The sequence below is a fragment of the Trachypithecus francoisi genome, unplaced genomic scaffold, assembly GCF_009764315.1.
Source record: "Trachypithecus francoisi isolate TF-2019V2 unplaced genomic scaffold, Tfra_2.0 Lachesis_group15, whole genome shotgun sequence".
NCBI lineage: Eukaryota > Metazoa > Chordata > Mammalia > Primates > Cercopithecidae > Trachypithecus > Trachypithecus francoisi.
The window spans coordinates 31,330,222-31,352,046 of NW_022681460.1; the positions used below are offsets into that span (position 1 = coordinate 31,330,222).

Sequence of the window (21,825 nt, forward strand, 5' to 3'; positions counted from 1 at the left end):
GGCCTATCAGAGGGTAGAGACTTGGAGGGATGAGGATCAGGAAAAATAGCTAATAGATCCTAGGCTTAATACCTGGGTGATGAAATAATCCATACAACAACCCCCCATGACACAAGTTTACCTATGTAACAAGCCTGCACATGCACACCTGAACTTAAAAGTTAATTTTTTTTTCAAAGGGGAAAAAAGTGGGTAAAGGACCTGAACAGACATTTCTCAAAAGAAGACATAAAAATAGGTACATGAAAAAATGCTCAGCATCACTAATCAGCAGGGAAATGCATATTAAAATTGCAATGAGATATCACCTTACACGTGTTAGAACGGCTGTTATCAGAAAGATGAAAGATAACTAGTATTGGTGAGTCTGCAGAGCAAAGAGGACCCTTGTACATTGTTGCTGGGTATGTAACAACTCTTGTACATTGTTGTTGGGTATGTGATAGTACAGCTATTATAGAAAACAGTATGGAGGTTCCTTACAAAAACCAAAAATAGAACTATATGATCCAGCAATCTCATATTTGAGTATATATCCAAAGGAAATGAAATCAATATGGTGCAGGGATATCTGCACTCCCATGTTCATTGTAGCATTATTTACAATAGCCAAGATATGGTATCAACCTAAGCACCCATCAATGGATCTACAGCTAAAGAAAATGTGGTGTATATACATAATGAGATATTATTCAGCCTTTCAAAAAAGGAAATTCTCTCATTTGTGACCATATAGATGAACTTGGAGGACATTATGCGAAGTGAAATAACCCAGGCACAGAAAGACAAATGATCTTACTTATATGTGGAAACTTAAAAAGTCTAACTCCTGGACATAGCATAAAATGATGGTTACCAAAGGCTGGGGGGAAGGGGGAGAAAATGGGAAGTTGTTAGTTAGTCAAAGGGTACAAAGTTTCAGTTAGTAGGAATAAGTTTTGAGATCTATTGCATGGCAGGGTGACTAGAGTCAATAATAATGTATTATATATTTCAAAGTAACTAAGAGTAAATTAAAAAATGACTCAGCACAAAAAATGATAAGCAAGGTGATGGATATGTTAATTAACTGGGTTTAATTATTCCAGTTTGTGTGTAAATATGAAAATATCACATTGTGCCTCACAAATGTATAAAATTATGAATTTTCAATGAAAAATATTCATTTTTAAAAATCCTTCAGTGATTGTATTAAAGTCATAAAAGAGATTATAAACATTTCCTATTAACATTAGGAAAAGCTAGATGAATGGCTTATTGGAACTCTGTACTGATTCTGCAACTTCTCTGTAAGTCTAAAATTATTTCAAAATTGAAAGTTAAAAATATCCTTTTGGCAGCAGTGTGGAGGATGAAGTAGAGAAGTAGGCTGGAGTGGGGTATTGTGGTAATCCGAGGTGAGGAAGGTCTGAAATCAGACCACAGCAGAAGGCCTGGAGGAGACAAGAGGGTGGATGAGAGAAATTTAGGAGTGAGGAGAGTCAGGATTCAGTGATTGGATGAGGTTGGAGATGGAGCCATTACAGGGACAAGGCTTGCATGAAGTGATAATATTCTTCCTTTAGCGGGAGAAAGAAATTTAACTTTGAACCAGATGTGAGATAAGACCAAATGTTAGAGGGTGTTTGAAGAAATTGAATGACTCCCTTCTAGCTGAGTAAGATTTTCAAGTGAAGTGTAACTCAGTGTCCAACCCTCTACCAAAAGAGAATACACAGCAGGACGGCTGCTTTCAAGACCAGAGGAGGTGGCCAGGGCTTTTTATGTGAGCACCATGAATTTATGTCTGAAGTAGGAATAGTGTGAGAGGAGTCACTAGACTCTACAGGAACTCGCAAATTTTCAGGCCTGTGATGTTTCAGGGAACTCTGAATGCTTCTTTGAAAATGATTGAATTTATACAGTAGCCTTAAGAAAGATTCATGAAGTGAGTGTTGTGTTAAACTCTAGTCTCAGAGTGTTAGTTCTAAATGATTCCCAGCCTTGGGGAAAATCTCTTAATGGTTTTTTTCTTTTTTCTTTTTTCTTTTTTTTTTTTTAGTTGTTGTTATTTTCTGTTTTACATTTTTTTTTTTTTATTATACTTTAAGTTCTAGGGTACATGTGCATAACGTGTAGGTTTGTTACAAATGTATACTTGTGCCATGTTGGTGTGCTGCACCCATCAACTCGTCAGCACCCATCAATTCGTCATTTATATCAGGTATAACTCCCAATACAATCCCTCCCCCCTCCCCCCTCCCCATGATAGGTCCCAGTGTGTGATGTTCCCCTTCCCGAGTCCAAGTGATCTCATGTTTCAGTTCCCACCTATGAGTGAGAACATGCGGTGTTTGGTTTTCTGTTCTTGTGATAGTTTGCTAAGAATGATGGTTCCAGCTGCATCCAGGTCCCTACAAAGGACGCAAACATCCTTTTTAATGGCTGCATAATATTCCATGGTGTATATGTGCCACAATTCTTAATCCAGTCTGTCACAGATGGACATTTGGGTTGATTCCAGTCTTTGCTATTGTGAATAGTGCCGCAATAAACATACGTGTGCATGTGTCTTTATAGCAGCATGATTTATAATGCTTTGGGTATATACCCAGTAGTGGGACGGCTGGGTCATATGGTACATCTAGTTCTAGATCCTTGAGGAATCGCCATACTGTTTTCCATAATGGTTGAACTAGTTTACAATCCCACCAACAGTGTAAAAGTGTTCCTATTTCTCCACATCCTCTCCAGCACCTGTTGTTTCCTGACTTTTTAACGATTTCCATTCTAACTGGTGTGAGATGGTATCTCATTGTGGTTTTGATTTGCATCTCTCTGATGCCAGTGATGATGAGCATTTTTTCATGTGTCTGTTGGCTGTATGAATGTCTTCTTTTGAGAAATGTCTGTTCATATCCTTTGCCCACTTTTTGATGGGTTTGTTTGTTTTTTTCTTGTATATTTGTTTGAGTTCTTTGTAGATTCTGGATATTAGCCCTTTGTCAGATGAGTAGATTGCAAAAATTTTCTCCCATTCTGTAGGTTGCCTGTTCACTCTGATGGTAGTTTCTTTTGCTGTGCAGAAGCTCTTTAGTTTAATTAGATCCATTGTCAATTTTGGCTTTTGCTGCCATTGCTTTTGGTGTTTTAGACATGAAGTCCTTGCCCATGCCTATGTCCTGAATGGTACTACCTAGGTTTTCTTCTAGGGTTTTTATGGTTTTAGGTCTAACATTTAAGTCTCTAATCCATCTTGAATAATTTTCGTATAAGGAGTAAGGAAAGGATCCAGTTTCAGCTTTCTACTTATGGCTAGCCAATTTTCCCAGCACCATTTATTAAATAGGGAATCCTTTCCCCATTTCTTGTTTCTCTCAGGATTGTCAAAGATCAGATGGCTGTAGATGTGTGGTATTATTTCTGAGGACTCTGTTCTGTTCCATTGGTCTATATCTCTGTTTTGGTACCAGTACCATGCTGTTTTGGTTACTGTAGCCTTGTAGTATAGTTTGAAGTCAGATAGCGTGATGCCTCCAGCTTTGTTCTTATGACATAGGATTGTCTTGGCAATGTGGGCTCTTTTTTGGTTCCACATGAACTTTAAAGCAGTTTTTTCCAATTCTGTGAAGAAACTCATTGGTACCTTGATGGGGATTGCATTGAATCTATAAATAACCTTGGGCAGTATGGCCATTTTCATGATATTGATTCTTCCTATCCATGAGCATGGTATGTTCTTCCATTTGTTTGTGTCCTCTTTGATTTCACTGAGCAGTGGTTTGTAGTTCTCCTTGAAGAGGTCCTTTACATCCCTTGTAAGTTGGATTCCTAGGTATTTTATTCTCTTTGAAGCAATTGTGAATGGAAGTTCATTCATGATTTCGCTCTCTGTTTGTCTGTTACTGGTGTATAAGAATGCTTGTGATTTTTGCACATTATTTTGTATCCTGAGACTTTGCTGAAGTTGCTTACCAGCTTAAGGAGATTTTGGGCTGAGACGATGGGGTTTTCTAAATATACAATCATGTCATCTGCAAACAGGGACAATTTGACTTCTTCTTTTCCTAACTGGATACCCTTGATTTCTTTCTCTTGCCTGATTGCCCTAGCCAGAATTTCCAACACTATGTTGAATAGGAGTGGTGAGAGGGCATCCCTGTCTTGTGCCAGTTTTCAAAGGGAATTTTTCCAGTTTTTGCCCATTCAGTATGATATTGGCTGTGGGTTTGTCATAAATAGCTCTTATTATTTAGGTACGTTCCATCAATACCGAATTTATTGAGCGTTTTTAGCATGAAGGGCTGTTGAATTTTCAAAAGCCTTTTCTGCATCTATTGGATAATCATGTGCTTGTCTTTGGTTCTGTTATATGATGGATTACATTTATTGATTTGCGAATGTTGAACCAGCCTTGCATCCCAGGGATGAAGCCCACTTGATCATGGTGGATAAGCTTTTTGATGTGCTGCTGAATCCGGTTTGCCAGGATTTTATTGAGGATTTTTGCGTCGATGTTCCTCAGGATATTGGTCTAAAATTCTCTTTTTTTGTTGTGTCTCTGCCAGGCTTTGGTATCAGGATGAAGTTGGCCTCATAAAATGAGTTAGGGAGGATTCCTCTTTTTTCTATTGATTGAATAGTTTCAGAAGGAATGGTACCAGCTCCTCCTTGTACCTCTGGTAGAATTCAGCTGTGAATCCATCTGGTCCTGGACTTTTTTTGGTTGGTAGGCTATTAATTATTGCCTCAATTTCAGAGCCTGCTATTGGTCTATTTAGGGATTCAACTTCTTCCTGGTTTAGTCTTGGAAGAGTGTAAGTGTCCAGGAAATTATCCATTTCTTCTAGATTTTCTAGTTCATTTGCGTAGAGGTGTTTATAGTATTCTCTGATGGTAGTTTGTATTTCTGTGGGGTCCATGGTGATATCCCCTTTATCATTTTTTATTGTGTCTATTTGATTCTTCTCTCTTTTCTTCTTTATTAGTCTTGCTAGCAGTCTGTCAATTTTGTTGATTTTTTCAAAACCAACTCCTGGATTCATTGATTTTTTGGAGGGTTTTTTGTGTCTCTATCTCCTTCAGTTCTGCTCTGATCTTAGTTATTTCTTGCCTTCTGCTAGCTTTTGAATGTGTTTGCTCTTGCCTCTCTAGTTCTTTTAATTGTGATGTTAGAGTGTCAATTTTAGATCTTTCCAGCTTTCTCTTGTGGGCATTTAGTGCTATAAATTTCCCTCTACACACTGCTTTAAATGTGTCCCAGAGATTCTGGTATGTTGTATCGTTGTTCTCATTGGTTTCAAAGAACATCTTTATTTCTGCCTTCATTTCGTTATGTACCCAGTAGTCATCAGGAGCAGGTTGTTCAGTTTCCATGTAGTTGAGCGGTTTTGATTGAGTTTCTTAGTCCTGAGTTCTAGTTTGATTGCACTGTGGTCTGAGAGACAGTTTGTTATAATTTCTGTTCTTTTACATTTGCTGAGGAGTGCTTTACTTCCAATTATGTGGTCATTTTGGAATAAGTGTGATGTGGTGCTGAGAAGAATGTATATTCTGTTGATTTGAGGTGGAGAGTTCTATAGATGTCTATTAGGTCTGCTTGGTGCAGAGATGAGTTCAATTCCTGGATATCCTTTTTAACTTTCTCTCTCGTTGACCTGTCTAATGTTGACAGTGGAGTGTTGAAGTCTCCCTTATTATTGTATGGGAGTCTAAGTCTCTTTGTAGTCTCTAAGGACTTGCTTTATGAATCTGGGTGCTCCTGTATTGGTGCATATATATTAGGATAGTTAGCTCTTCCTGTTGAATTGATCCCTTTACCATTATGTAATGGCCTTCTTTGTCTCTTTTGATCTTTGATGGTTTAAAGTCTATTTTATCAGAGACTAGTATGCAACCCCTGCTTTTTTTGTTCTCCATTTGCTGGTAGATCTTCCTCCATCCCTTTATTTTGAGCCTATGTATGTCTCTGCATGTGAGATGGGTCTCCTGAATACAGCAGACTGATGGGTCTTGACTCTTGATCCAGTTTGCCAGTCTGTGTGTTTTAATTGGAGCATTTAGTCCATTAACATTTAAGGTTAATATTGTTATGTGTGAACGTGATCCTGCCATTATGATATTAACTGGTTATTTTGCTTGTTAGTTGATGCAGTTTCTTCCTAGCCTCAATGGTCTTTACATTTTGGCATGTTTTTGCAAAGGCTGGTACCAGTTGTTCCTTTCCTGTTTAGGGCTTCCTTCAGGGTCTCTTGTAAGGCAGGCCAGGTGGTGACAAAATCTCTAAGCATTTGCTTATCTGTAAAGATTTTATTTCTCCTTCACTTATGAAACTTAGTTTGGCTGGATATGAAATTCTGGGTTGAAAATTCCTTTCTTTAAGAACGTTGAATATTGGCACCCACTCTCTTCTGGCTTGTAGAGTTTCTGTCGAGAGGTCTGCTGTTAGTCTGATGGGCTTCCCTTTGTGGGTAACCCGACCTTTCTCTCTGGCTGCCCTTAAGATTTTTTCCTTCATTTCAACTTTGGTGAATCTGGCAATTATGTGTCTTGGAGTTGCTCTTCTCGAGGAGTATCTTTGTGGTGTTCTCTGTATTTCCTGAATTTGAATGTTGGCCTGCCCTACTAGGTTGGGGAAGTTCTCCTGGATGATATCCTGAAGAGTGTTTCCAACTTGATTCCATTTTCCCCTCACTTTCAGGCACCCCAATCAACGTAGATTTGGTCTTTTTACATAATCCCATACTTCTTGCAGCTTTGTTCATTTCTTTTTCTTCTTTTTTCTTTTGGTTTCTCTTCTCGCTTCATTTCATTCATTTGGTCCTCAATCACTGATACTCTTTCTTCCAGTTGATCAAGTCAGTTACTGAAGCTTGTGGATTTGTCACGTATTTCTCGTGTCATGGTTTTCATCTCTGTCATTTTATTTATGACCTTCTCTGCATTAATTATTCTAGCTATCAATTCTTCCACTCTTTTTTCAAGATTTTTAGTTTTTTTTGCGCTGGGTACGTAATTCCTCCTTTAGCTGTGAGAAGTTTGATGGACTGAAGCCTTCTTCTCTCATCTCGTCAAAGTCATTCTCTGACCAGCTTTGATCCGTTGCTGGCGATGAGCTGCGCTCCTTTGCAGGGGGAGATGCGCTCTTATTTCTTGAATTTCCAGCTTTTCTGCCCTGCTTCTTCCCATCTTTGTGGTTTTATCTGCCTCTGGTCTTTGGTGATGGTGACGTACTGATGGGGTTTTGGTATAGGTGTTCTTCCTGTTTGATAGTTTTCCTTCTAATAGTCAGGACCCTCAGCTGTAGGTCTGTTGGAGATTGCTTGAGGTCCACTCCAGACCCTGTTTGCCTGGGTATCAGCAGCAGAGGTTGCAGAAGATAGAATATTGCTGAACAGCGAGTGTACCTGTCTGATTCTTACTTTGGAAGCTTCCTCTCAGGGGTGTACTCCACCCTGTGAGGTGTGGGGTGTCAGACTGCCCCTAGTGGGGGATGTCTCCCAGTTAGGCTACTCAGAGGTCAGGGACCCACTTGAGCAGGCAGTCTGTCCATTCTCAGATCTCAACCTCCGTGTTGGGAGATCCACTGCTCTCTTCAAAGCTGTCAGACAGAGTCGTTCGCATCTGTACAGGCCTCTACTGCTTCCCCTTTTGTTGTTTAGCTGTGCCCTGTTCCCAGAGGTGGAGTCTACAGAGACAGGCAGGTTTCCTTGAGCTGCTGTGAGCTCCACCCAGTTCGATCTTCCCAGGGCTTTGTTTACCTACTTAAGCCTCAGCAATGGCGGGCGCCCCTCCCCCAGCCTCGCTGCTGCCATTTCGGTTAGGTTGCAGACTGCTGTGCTAGCACTGAGGGAGGCTCCGTGGCTGTGGGACCCTCCCGGCCAGGTGTCGGTATAATCTCCTGGTGTGCCCATTTGCGTAAAGCGCAGTATTGGGGTGGGAATTACCCAATTTTCCAGGTGTTGTGTGTCTCAGTTTCCCTGGCTAGAAAAAGGGATTCCCTTCCCCCTTGCACTTCCCAGGTGAGGCAATGCCTCACCCTGCTTCAGCTCTCGCTGGTCGGGCTGCAGCAGCTGACCAGCACCAATTGTCCGGCACTCCCCAGTGAGATGACCCCAGTACCTCAGTTGAAAATGCAGAAATCACCGGTCTTCTGTGTCGCTCGCACTGGGAGTTGGAGACTGGAGCTGTTCCTATTCGGCCATCTTGCTCAATGGTTTTTTTCTTTATCATTTGATCAACTGCAGTGACCTAAAGCTATCAGCTAGATTGAATTAGAGAGTTACTCTTCTTCAAGGAAGACAGGTGGAAATATGCCTTACAAAGCCATTTCTCAGGGATCATTTATTTTCTCATTTAATTCACGACTGGCTATTTGATGGTAAGCTAATTGGCTGAACGTGAAATATTTAGATGTTTTGTTTCATATGATATCCCAAACTGGTTTATCTTACAGGCTGAAGTTACTGAATTAATCAATTATGTGACTGTCATCCAGCTATTTTTCTGTCAACCATTCCAAAAGTGTGAACATTTTCAATACCACTAAGAATTACTTTAAAAGTTTGATGTAGTTTGTCTTGTAAAGGGTGCTTCAAAGGAGATAAGAATCTAAATATATATTAAAAATGTAAATCCTGTATTTCACATTATATTATTGGGTGCATTTTTCTAATGATTTAAGAGATTAGATGAAAACTACTTCGGAAGCTATTGTTTCCCAAATCTTAGGCTTGGTAATAAGAGAAGAGGGAAACACAGTCAATTAAGAATGCTTTCTAGCCAGGAACAGTGTGTCATGCCTGTAATCCCAGCGCTTTGGGAGGCCGAAGCAGGTGGATCACCAGGTCAGGAGTTCAAGACCAGCCTGGCCAAGATGGTGAAACCCCATCTCTACTCAAAATACAAAAATTAGCTGGGTGCGGTAGCAGGTGCCTGTAATCCCGGCTACTCAGGAAGCTGAGGCAGGAGAATCGCTTGTACCCAGGGGGCAGAGGTTAGAGTGAGCTAGGTGAGACCCCGTCTCAAAAAAAAAAAAAAAAAAAGCTTTCTGTGTGCATAAGACTGTAGATGTCATGAAGAGAGTAAGATAAAAGAGAAGAAAGAAAAAAATCAAAATGAAAGAAAGCATTGTCCTGGCCCTCCAGGAATTATAAACAATAAAATGAAAGCATAGTTATCTATCTTATCTGTCTATATAGAAAGAGAAAAATAGAACGGTGATTTCAAGATCAAGGGAAATACAAATTGAACATTTTGAAAGTATGCATTTAAGTGCTAAATAGGAGCTGGGTGTGATGGCTCACACCTGTAATCCCAGCACTTTGTGAGGCCAAGGTGGGCAGATCACTTGAGGACAGCAATTCGAGACAAGCCTGGTCAACATGGTGGAACCCCATTCCTACTAAAAAAAAAAAAAAAAAAATTAGCCAGTCATGGTGGCAGGCACCTGTAATCCCAGCTACTCAGGAGGCTGTGGCAGGAGAATTGCATGAACCCAGGAGGCAGAGTTTTCAGTGAGCCAAGATTGCTCTACTGCACTCCAGCCTGGTTGACAGAGTGAGGCTCCATCTCAAAAAAAAAGTGCTAAACAGGAACATATTTATAAACACCCACAATGATACTGCCTTTTTGTTTTCTAAGGTACAAAGAAGATGATAAAATGTAGTCACGAAAAGTCAGATGAAAACACAAGCCTCCAGGAAAGTTGCAGCCAACAAATTTCACAATCTTGTTCCAGGAATGCCTGACCCAGGTAATAACTTTGATTCACAACTAAGCCATTAGAAGAAGAAGCTATGGAAATTATTCTAATGGACAATATAGTTGTTTGAATTTTTACATCAGAAATGTCTGAATCTCCATCTCCCTAAGGGAGACACTTTGGAGCCAGTCAAACTGACAATTGTAGTACTGAAACCTGTGTTGTCCTGCCACTAAACTGTAAAATGCAAGATGTTTGGAAGACTAACACATAAACTGGCCCAAACTGGTCAGGATGATTGTTTTCCTATCTTTTCTCACCATGTTGTAGTCTATCAAAAAGAGCTGTTGTCTGCTTCTGGATAGAAAAAAAGAAGTTTTTTGACAGGCCATCACAAAACAACTATTTTAAAATGAGCAGTAGATTTTAATCTTAGTAGACTAAGGGTGGCTTTTGTCACACACTTTTGACTACCTAAATTGAAGGCTTTCAAAAGGAAAATATTCAAAAGAACCCCCAGTGAGTCAGCAAAGACTTTGAAAAGATTGTGTATATTTTCTAAAGCATATTTTTAAAAAAATCATGTACAGGGGGAAAGTGTAGAACATGTACCCACAAGAGCTAAATTTAAAAAGTGTGCGTACAGTGAACACATGCGTAGCATATGGATGCGACTGACGGAAGAGGGCCTGGCCTCCATTCAAGACACCACTCACAGCAGATGCACCGTCATAAATTTGAGCTACACAGCCACATCCTCGCTGGTCAGGTTCCAGTCAGTTGTCTTTGAATCCAGTATGGTTAATGCACCCTCAAACTCCAGCTTTCGTTTTGGTAGGAGGGAAGAGAAATTCCTATGTGAAAAAGCCAAATTACACATATCCCAGACTGATAAATAGTCATTCATTCCTTACCTCTTGTGAGACTTTGGCAAGTAAAATCCCTGGCAACTTTTCATTTCAGCTTTTTAGCCTAACAGATCTTGCCTATTGTCTGTCATCTGATTCCAACACACATCAAGGATGGACAGTCAGACTTGATAGGATTACCACATTTTCTAGTATTAAATCATATTTCTCAAATTAAAAGGCTCTGAATATAACAAGTAGTAAGAAAACCTCTCCTACTTTTCCTTTTATGGTCTCCGCCACCCCCCAAAAATGTACTACATTCATTTATTTGCTGGTGGGGTTCTTGGGTGTTCACTTAAAATGGTGACACAGGTGCTGAAACATTTTTAACATATTTGTGAAATATGTAAGTATTTTATAATTCAAATCAAATATTTGAATTCTCTCTCTATGGACCTAAAGATGAAGTAGTTTATTACAGTTTTCTGCAGATTCATGCAATAACTGAGGACTTTGATGATGAAAGGTGCAGTGTTCAACCAGACCAGCAACTGGTGAAAAGTACCATCTCCACAAATCAAATAGATGGTCATCTTTGGTCCTCACTGGATGGGTAGAGCAGATGTTGGTAAGGAGGGGCCTGCTTTGCACAATCCTTTGGACAAATAATTTGATAACTTTGGCAGAATTGAATCTACTAATTTGATTCTTGGAATTCTAGGTGGTGGAACAGTAGCAGATGCCTCACAAAATATTAGCATCCATGTTTAACTGCTCCTCATCACATCCTCTTCACTCCTCTTTGGGCAGCTTCATTTTAAATTAGATGCAGCTGCAGAGTGAAAGATTTCTTTCATGTTCCTATTTAGTATGAAAACAATAGCAAAAATAAACATTCAATTTCCTAACTTTTAGGAATTCTTCCTTTGACTTTGACTTTTTTTTTTTTTTTTTATGGGAGAGGGAAGGTTTGATCAGGGTGCTGTTTTAAAGACCATCTAACAGAAATTCCATGGAGAACTATTCATTTTTCACATTCCTCCAGCAAAATTCACTAAACGTGCCTGAGGTGCTCATTTCAAAAACTGCATATAAGCAGGTTATTTTCTCTTGTTCTGACAAGTTTCAATCACATATTTATTTCATTTGATTCATTTTAGTGAAGTGGACATTAATCCTACTTTAATTTCATTGCTCAAGGAATTAATGTGTCATTTGTTGGTTACCAGGTTTCAAAAGAGAAGGGAAAACACTTGGAAAAAATGGAAGTTTCATCTCTGGCCTGCATTACAGCTTCTGGCATATTTTTAGATGCCAACAAGTAATGTCAAAGAAACAGCTGTTACAATGATCCTGCTTAACAGCCATAAAGGAATGAAGATTTCCACAGAGAGCTTTGTCAGTATACCTGGCATGTGTATCATTGTTTGCGTTACTTCCAGTTGATAATCAGAGAAGTTTAATTCTCCTTTCTCTCTTTCTCATTCTCCTCTTGCCCTGAGTTTTCTTTTCTTTTGTCATGGCCTTGCAAGTTGCAAAGAATTGCTGTTTTTCAGCTCCCTACAGTGAAGTAGTGGGAAACAGGAAGTCTACTCTCTTTGTGTCATTTGGGATAACTCATTCTGGAGTTTGTTTCTTGAGTTACATTTGCCTATAGATTCAAAGTGATCTAAAGGGCAAACCAGGAAGGGAAAGCCTAGAATAGCCTCTTTGTCTGGGGCCTTTCAAATCTCTGCAGTCATTAACACTTTATCGACTACCTGTGGAATAAGAAATGTCTGGGTTGGCTGCTTCTAGCAAAAAAAGTTTCTTTTCCCTTCAGATCAGTCTCCACGGAGCTGCCATTTCCTGCTGACTGAGAGACAAGATGGAGTGCCAGATTGTCATTTAGTTTAACTCCATGGAAATGAGGCAAGGGAATCTGACCATGACTAAACCTTTGCATCCAGCAAAAGAACACAGGGTAATCAAGGAAACCTTCTGCTGGCCCTCGGAAGACAGACTGTTGGTAAGTTTAGGCTTAAACGTGTTAGGCTGGCAGAGGGGGAGTCCCGAGGAACACAGAGGTGACAAAAACTCTTAGCATTCATTTATTCAGACCTTTCATTAAGCCAGAATCGAAGCACTTCCTTTAAGAAGGCTGCCCTAAAGATATGGCTGACTTTTATGACCAAGAAAAGGTAAACAGAAAAACAGACCCACCAGCCAGCAGAGGAATGACTAACCACAATGCTCAGGAGGTCTAGCACAGCTCAACTATTCCAGCTGTTTTCCTGACTTCTGTGTGTGTACATACATATACATGTACACACACACACACACACACACACACACCTTTGTCAACCTTAGTTTTGCAAGTCTCTTGTTCAATTGCTTGTGTAGGACTTAGAGGAAAGAGAAATGAGCATCAAAATAAACTTCTTTCTTTCTCTCTTTCTCTCTGGTTCTTTTTTTTTTTTTTTTTTGAGGCGGAGTCTCGCTCTGTCACCCAGGCTGGACAGCAGTGGCCGGATCTCAGCTCACTGCAAGCTCCGCCTCCCGGGTTCATGCCATTCTCCTGCCTCAGCCTCCCGGGTAGCTGGGACTACAGGCGCCGCCACCTCGCCTGGCTAGTTTTTTGTAGTTTTTTTAGTAGAGACGGGGTTTCACCGTGTTAGCCAGGATGGTCTCGATCTCCTGACCTCGTGATCCGCCCGTCTCGGCCTCCCAAAGTGCTGGGATTACAGGCTTGAGCCACCGCAACCGGCCTTTCTCTCCAGTTCTTAATTCTTAAATTGCCTAGTTTAAATGAAACAATTTTAAAAGACAGACTTACTTACAGCAATAATAGCAACTTAAAAAAATTTGTAAAGTATCTTTTAAAATTCATTATAAAAGCCTATTTTACATGTAAATTTTGCAGATAGATTTTTAAAATTTCTGGGTTCCCCAAAACATTTTTGTCTTCTCACATTTGCTTGTAATATGTGTAACAGCAATGTGGACCTAGCCGTTACATGCACCTAGACCTAAAAGTGTATAATGTGGTTCAAGTTTTGTGGGTTGAAATTTAAATTTCCAGAAATTATCTTGCTCACAGTCCAATTTCTGTTAGGCACCAAGTTAATTTCTTGCAGGTCTCAGGTTTGTGGATTCATGCTGATTTGTCAGGCTGCTGGTGTCGTATTGATTAAGTAGTTATATTCTTAAGGACTTTTCAACTAATAGCAAATTTATATTTATTAGTTAGCTGGACAGAATGGGAATACTCAGCATGTTGCCCAAGTTTCAGTTTAGCACTTCATTTTGCAAACTCTTTTACACTGCTATTTTTGCAAATTATTTCTCACAACAGTCCTGTGAGATAGGCTAACGATGTTGTCCGGAAACTGTCTAGGTTTTAGAAAGGGTACATGATGTGTCCTGAGACAGCAGCAGAGCCAAGATTAGAATTCGCAGTTCCTGGGGCTCAGGCAGCCACGCCTTGCCACCCATTCAGTATGTCCACCCCCTTCTTTTAATTATATTAAGTTTCGGTGCCAGTGCAGAGTAACAGATTAAGATAAAATAACACCGTTCAAATGGAAATGGAGTCCATGTCTGTAAAGGCAGAGTGTGGTGTTCGGCGGCCTGAGTGGTGCCTCTTGAGGGGCTGAATGCTCCCTTTCCTCTGGAGCCCCCTAAAGAAATGGCTCCCTGACAAGCTCTTTCTAGTTCTCTTCTGAGTCATGCTGTTTGAACTGAAAGATTATTTAGTTCAATTCCTTGTTTTGCAGACACAGAAAGTCAGGTCTGGAGAGATTGAGTTTTGCCCAGTGTCTCAATGCAAAATTGGGTTATTGTCATGGGAAGAACCCAAATCTCCAGATGCTGCCTTCAGCACTGACTGGCTCCTGTACCACTTTCCATGGAGTTAGAAAGTGAATAGAAGTATCAGTCAATGTCCATACAGCATGAATTTGGGGGCTTTTCTGATTTAAAGGAAGCCTAGAGCTTGACATAGCTTATAGACAGAAGATTAAAGTAAAAGAACTGATAATATTTTCTATTTCACCAAGTAATATTGAGAGGTGACAGCGTGCTGGCAGCCCTCGCATCCCTTGCTCGCTCTGGGCGCCTCCTCAGCCTCGGCGCCCACTCTGGCCAGGCTTGAGGAGCCCTTCAGCCCGCCTCTGCACTGTGGGAGCCCCTCTCTGAACCGGCGGAGGCGGGAGCCGGCTCCCTTTGTTTGCCGGGAGGTGTGGAGGGAGAGGCACGGGCGGGAAACTGGCGGGCGCGAGGTGCTTGCGGGCCAGTGAATTCTGAGTGGGTGTGGGCTCAGTGGGCCCCCACACTCGGAGCAGCTGGCCGGGGCCCCGGCCCTGGGCAGTGAGGGGCTTAGCACTCGGGCCAGCAACTGCAGAGGGTGCACAAGGTCCCCCAGCAGTGCCAGCCTGCCGGTGCTGCACTCGAATTGTCCCTGGACCTCAGCTGCCTCCCCGCGGGGCAGGGCTTGGGACCTGCAACCCACCATGCCTGAGCCTCCCTGCTGCCTTGGGCTGCTGCGTGGCTGGAGCCTCCGGGATGAGCGCCGCCCCCTGTTCCCAGCACCTGGTCCCATCAACCACCAGAGGGCTGAGGAGTGCGGGCGCACAGCGCAGGACTGGAGGGCAGCTCTGCCTGAGGGCAGCTCTGCCTGAGGCCCCAATGCAAGATCCAGTAGGTGAAGCCAGCTGGGCTCCTGAGTCTAGTGGGGACTTGGAGAACCTTTATGTCTAGCTAAGGGATTGTAAATACACCAATCAGCACTCTGTCTCTGGCTCAAGGTTTTTAAATACACCAATCAGTACCCTGTGTCTAGCTCAAGGTTTGTAAATGCACCAATCAATGCTATGTATCTAGCTAATTTAGTGGGGACTTGAAGAACTTTTCTGCCTAGCACTCTGTCTAGCTAAAGGATTGTAAATGCACCAATCAGCACTCTGTGTCTAGCTCAGGGATTGCAAATGCACCAATCAGCACTCTGTCAAAAGAACCAATCAGCTCTCTGTAAAATGGACCAATCAGCAGGATGTGGGTGGGATTAGATAAGGGAATAAAAGCAGGCTGCCCAGCCATTGGTGCAACTCACTGGGGTCCCCTTCTATACTGTGGAATCTTTGTTCTTTTGCTCTTTACAATAAATCTTGCTGCTGCTCACTCCTTGGGTCCACACCATCCTCATGAGCTGTAACACTCCCCACGACCATCTGCAGCTTCATTCTTGAAGTCAGCGAGACCAAGAACCCCCCAATTCCAGATGCAATATTAGCAGCTGTGTAATGAGAACTATGTCTACAAAATCCAGAATGAATTGGAGACTTCAAATTGTTACTGCAGATAGCTAAATCAAACTAATTATCCAGGCCTCAAATAAAACTTTGTGGTCTGAATGAGAAGAATAATTTGTACTCTAAGTAAATTCTTTTTCTTCATTGTGAGAAATGCACATTCACCTGTCCAAACCCAAAGAATGGACTTAGTCACGAAGAACAGTGGAAGCAAGACTTTTAATGGTGGTCTTGCGAGATGGGGTGTTTGGTAGGCAGGCACATCTGGGGCAGTTACAGAAGGTAATTTATCTCTTAGCACGCAAGTGCCTCCCCTAGTTCCTCATTGGTTGAGTACTATGAGGTTACAATCTTCCCGGATGTCGCCTGAGTTTCATGATCCCCCTTATGTGGTTATACCCTATCTCCTTCCCTGCTTAAGTTTTGATTTCCCCATAATGAAACCTTTTTCCCTTTTATGGGCTGACCCCTCCTCTACATTCTGTTCACTTAATGTGACCTTCTAGGTGCATGAGATGTGCGGTTTGTTACGTCCACAGGCTGGCCCCCAGTACTTAGATTTATCAAGCCATGAAAATGGACCATTTAAAATGTTTTCTCACATTCGTGATAATCATTAATACATAAAAATGTTGGGTGAGAAGGCCCACGTTAGAAAAAATAACCCAGTGTAATACCTGCTTTTGAAAATATATCCTGGGACCAGGACTTCCCATACGTCAGTCATTCACAGACCACTGCCACCATTTTTACCATATCTGCATGTTTCCATTAAATTCACTTTTTAATATAAATAAATGATGAAAAAAGAAAGCTTTGTAAAACTATAAAATGGAAAACCAGTATAATTTGCCAAAATCAAAGTAAATTTGCAATTATAAAAACCTTAAAAAGTTTATGTGTGCTTTATTAGAACCATCTTATGTGTGACCAGCAGTGTGTATACTGTGCCTTGGGAGACATTGATCTAGGCTAGCAGTTATCAATATTTTTTAGAGGTAGGGGGAGGAAACTCAGTAACCATTCTATTTGGCCTCACACAGCTATGTAGTTGGAAAAGAAGTATGTTTTCATCATCTTAGAAAACTGTAGATATTCTTCTTTGATACTGCAACAAAACTCAATAATATAGACTATGAAATGAAATCAATGAACTTTTACTTTAAAATCTATTGGTCTACCTTGCACTTTGAATGAATTTCTTTACCCATGCCTGATTTTGTAAAAGGATGTATTGGTTATTTGGAAAACATTGTTTCACTGGGCAATGCAGAGCTTCCAAATTTTGGCCAAAAAATCGTATTTTTTAATATCACCACCAGCCCATGTAAGGAAAGTATTTAAACGCTGGAATCCTGTTAATCTCATGGTGGCAGATACAAGTTTCCACAATTCTAATTTTTACCTGAAAGCTCCCATTTTATTGTTGAGGACAAATACTGAAAAAATACAGGTTCTTTTTTTCCCTTAAGTTGAGAGGTCCACTTAGTTCATTTTCAATAAAATGTCATTACATACCAAAGTCTCAATAATCATAGTTTGTCTGCAAGTTAAACTTCCTCGAATCAAAGTTTGTAAGTCTGAAAATCTTAACAGCAAACTGGTTGGTGCTTTGTGACAGAGGTGGCGAGGTCAGCTGCAACTCAACCACACGGGTGCTTTTCCTTGAGACAACCATTGTACTTTGGTATGAAGCAGTACTTCATGTGTGCACTCCATTTCATCACACAAAATATTTAAAATACGTGTATTCAAGGGTTGAAATTTAATAAAATCAATAACTGCTTCATCAAAGACATTCTTAGTTCAACTGGTGCTTTTTTCCCTTTTTTTTTTTTTTTACTATGAGTGTATGACTATAAGCAAAGCTTGGTGCCACTGCCTTGATGCGTATTAAGGGGCCAATGGTTTTATTCACTATTGCTTTAGCACTGTCAGTGCAGAAGTCAACCCTGACAGAAAGGCAAATAACGTCTTGGTATTAGTGTGAAAATAGTTCTGATCTCACAAATCTCCTGAAAAGATCTTATTGACCTTCAAGGATCCGTGGCCACACTTTGAAACCTGCTGATTTAGGCCGATTTGTAAAATTAAGGGAAGAAGAAAGGAATCTAATTTATTATACACCTTATAAACACTATGTTATGAACTGAATTGTGTCCTCCCAAAATTTGTATGTTGCAGTCCCACTCCCCAGAATTGAACCATATTTAGAGACAAGTCCTTGAAAGAATGTAAAAGGAGGCCATTAGGGTGGGGCCCCAATCCAATATGACTGGTGTCGCTATACAAAGAGGAAAAGACCCCAGGGACACAAGGACACAAGGGACAACCATATGAAAAGGCAGCAAGAGGATGGCCATCTGCACGCCGAGTGGCCTTAGAGGAATCCAATCCTGCTAGGACTTCCAGCCTCCGAAACTGTCAGAAAATACATTTCTGTTGTTTAAGCCACCCACTCTGGGGCATCTCATGATGGCAGCACTAGCAAACTAATCCATATTGACATCATATGATGACATGATGATACATAAATGATGACATTTATGATGTTATTAGTCACCATAAAAACTTTGAAGTACCTATTGTCATCCTCATTTTATGGAGGACGGGGTGGAAGCTCAGGGAAGATAGGTAATTTTCCAAGCTCATGCCACTAAGAGAGGAAAAAGCCAAAATTCAGATGTGACCACAAAGCCAGAGGTCCCAGAGTCAGTGCATGGGTGAGCTCAGATAGAAATTCAGATCCCAGTGCTCTGTCTGTGACATCAAGTTGCCCTGTACAAGTGAGGATGTTGTTTCCTGCTAATGATCCTAATAAATAGAAAACCTAAATTGTAAATAAACAATTTCTACTAACAGTACGATGTAAATACTACTCTAATGTATGATTTTACAAACTTTTATCTCTGCTGTATGGACACTGCATTTTTTTTGAAAAAAAAAACAATAATTATAAATAGGCAGAGATCAGTGTGACTCAAACACAGAATTTTGTCACAAATACAAACTACAAAAACAAATCCTACCCTTCTTTCTCTAATAGACATGTCTGGAGGAACTAAACCAACAACTTAAAGAAATAAATAAATGACCTAACACCTCCTGTTTGAACCTGTGACCTCTCTTTGCCTGTTCTTGTAATGTGCTATTGATTGGCCAGTCGGAAGGGACGCTGTTTCAGCAGCCTGCTGTCCATGAGAGAATGACTTCTTTCTCCACTTGGTGTCTCAGTTGACCCCTCAGGAGGTATGGCTGAAGTTCAGCATCAAATGGCTTTTAACACCTAGGTTTCATTCTGAGTCTCCCTTAAGTCCAGCAGTAATGAAGCAATTGTTTGTCCTGCCATAATAAATCTGAATCAAAGTGAAGCCAGTACCCCCTTCCTTCCAGGGAGCAGAATAGATCAGAGTTTACACATACCAGGAGCATTTTGTACAGTGACCCGATCAGAAGGATGGAAGCTCCATCCTTTGGCAGAGAGCAACTCTGACTGCTTTTCCTGTGCAAGTTGCCATTTGTATTAGAAATTTGACTGCAAAAGAGGTTAAGCATGATTGGTGAATTTGTAATCCTTTATTTCAAGGTTCTTACTTCAGTGATGTCTTTTTTTTTTTTCATTTAGAATTAATTCAACTGCAACAAAAAGTGCACAACTACTAAATATCAAGCATTGTGTTAGATACCAGGGGTCTTAGGATAAATAAGACATAGATGTTTTTCTCAAAGAACTTTTATTGTCTGTATTGTGTTATCTGAATTCAGAATGCCATTGCCTGATTAGCCTGTTTCATTGTATTTGTAGTATTTGTCAGTGTCAGATAGTCTTTTATTTCTTTATTAATGTACTTGTTGTCCATTTCCCAAACCAGAATGAAGCTCCTCAAAGGCATGTATTGTGTCTGTTTTGCTTATCACTGTGTTATCAGACCAGGAATAGCGCCTTGACACAGTGTAGACATCCATTAAGAATGAATCATCTGGCCAGGCGCAGTGGCTCACGCCTGTAATCGCAGCACTTTGGGAGGCCGACGCGAGCAGATCACCTGAGGTCGGGAGTTGGAGACCAGCCTGGCCAACGTGGTGAAACCCCGTCTCTACTAATACAAAAAATTAGTGGGGCACAGTGCATGCCTGTAGTCCCAGCTACTCGAGAGGCTGAGGCAGGAGAATTGCTTGAACCCGGGAGGCGGAGGTTGCAGTGAGCCAAGATCACAACACCATTGCACTCCAGCCTGGGCAACAAGAGCAAAACTCTGTCTCAAAAAAGAAAAAAAAGAAAAAGAAAAAGAAAAAAGAAAAAATTTACAGCTAACTAACATTGGTACAGTGTACTGACTAGGTCTGAGTAGTTTGAGAACATTAAGTCTTTTTCTTTCTTCAAAGACAGAAGTATTATGACTAAGTTTAAAGAACAGACACCACCTTACACTATACACTTGTATTTTGTTAGAAGAGATCTTGTTTCTAGACCAGCCTGGGCAACATAGTGAGACCCTGCATCTATTAATATTTAAAAAACAAGCAAAAAAACCCACAAAATAACAAAGGGCCTGGCACAGTGGCTCACGCCTGTAATCCTAGCACTTTGGGAGGTCAGAGGCGAGTGGATCACGAGGTTGGGAGATTGAGACCAGCCTGGCCAACATGATGAAACCCCATCTCTACTAAATATACAAAAATTAGCTGGGTGTAGTGGCATATGCCTGTAATTTCAGCTATTCAGGAGGCTGAGGCAAGATAATGGCTCGAACCTGGGAGGCGGAGGTTGCAGCAAGCAAAGATGGTGCCACTGCACTCCAGCCTGGCGACAGAGTGAGACTCCGTCTCAAACAAAACAAAACAAAACGAAGAGATTTCAGAATATCTGTTAAAACCCATCTGAAGCCACAGTGTTCTAATAACTAAAGTGATTTCCACAAATTATCAATGGAGCAAAGAAATTCTTTTCTGAGAATTCGTTCCTGAGAATCTCTTTAACCTACTTCCTTGGTTGATAAAGTAGAAAATGTTTTCATAGGGATGAGCTGTGCAAACTTAATGCCCAAAACATCTGACACTCTTATCTTGAATGACGCAGTAGAATTTAAAGAACTTGTCATCAAGTGGTCTTTGACTAAAACCTCTGTGGAGAGCATCTTTTCCATTTTGAGAATTTTTATAACTAGAACTGGCTCCCACCTTGCTCATCACTTCTTCAGCAAAAACTCTATCTCCCAAGTCACCTTCTCTGCACCTATTGAGGGATATACATCTCCTCATGGTTTTTGACATTGGAGTAAGAAAATAAACTGGTGATGGGTAATGTGATTTTGTATCCTTGGACCTTTCATCTGTAGTCTTGATTCTGCACATAGAGCGTGCACATGCATGTATGCGTGTGGGTGTGGGTAGAGGCATGTGGGTTGGTCTTTTGAAGAATGAGATTCTGTAGTTTTCTGCAGTGGACATTTCCTACCTGTGGCTGGCCCAGATGGTAAGAATACTATGCATCCTTTCTGGCTTTGACTGCTGAGAATGTTACAGTGAGTTCCATTATTTGAGCCATTTTTTTGGAGTATTAAACATGTCAAATTTGGTGTAGTTAAGAGGCACTCGTGGAAAGTTTTTTTTTTTTTTTTTTTAAAGGTCTCTGCTTCCTTTAAAGATGCTTCCATAGCAAATCATAGAAAAAATTCCCAAGTTTCGGTGTTGACAGATGGTGCTGCTCTGCAATATAAGCAGCAATGTCCTCACGAGACTATTGATTTTGTTTGTGAAATATAAATCCCTGAACAATGATGGATGGGCTGGTGGGAAGTGCTTCTTTAATAATTCAATAATTTCATTAAATGATCTGGTCCTAAGTAAAACAGAGATGGCAAGATACCTGACCATGGACTGCATTTAAGTCTCATATAAAAATAAGATCATGGTCTACTTTTGTTCATGTTTATCTATTTTGTTTGCTTCAAGATAAAAGGAAGTCTTTCAGTGTGTGAATTCTAAGAAATAGGGTAAACGT

General features: G+C 40.8%; 1 long non-coding RNA gene across 3 annotated transcripts in view; it reads left to right on the top strand.

Annotated features, from left to right (window-relative positions):
- Positions 1-21,825, top strand: part of LOC117097063 — a 116,128-nt gene that overhangs the window by 92,120 nt on the left and 2,183 nt on the right. For 2 of the 3 annotated variants that reach the window (XR_004442789.1, XR_004442791.1), the window contains exons 2-5: positions 9,622-9,733; positions 11,015-11,161; positions 11,763-11,931; positions 12,356-12,541. This is a non-coding gene — a long non-coding RNA (uncharacterized LOC117097063). The remainder of the gene's footprint in view (positions 1-9,621; positions 9,734-11,014; positions 11,162-11,762; positions 11,932-12,355; positions 12,542-21,825) is intronic. The other variant, XR_004442790.1, reaches the window with a different exon arrangement.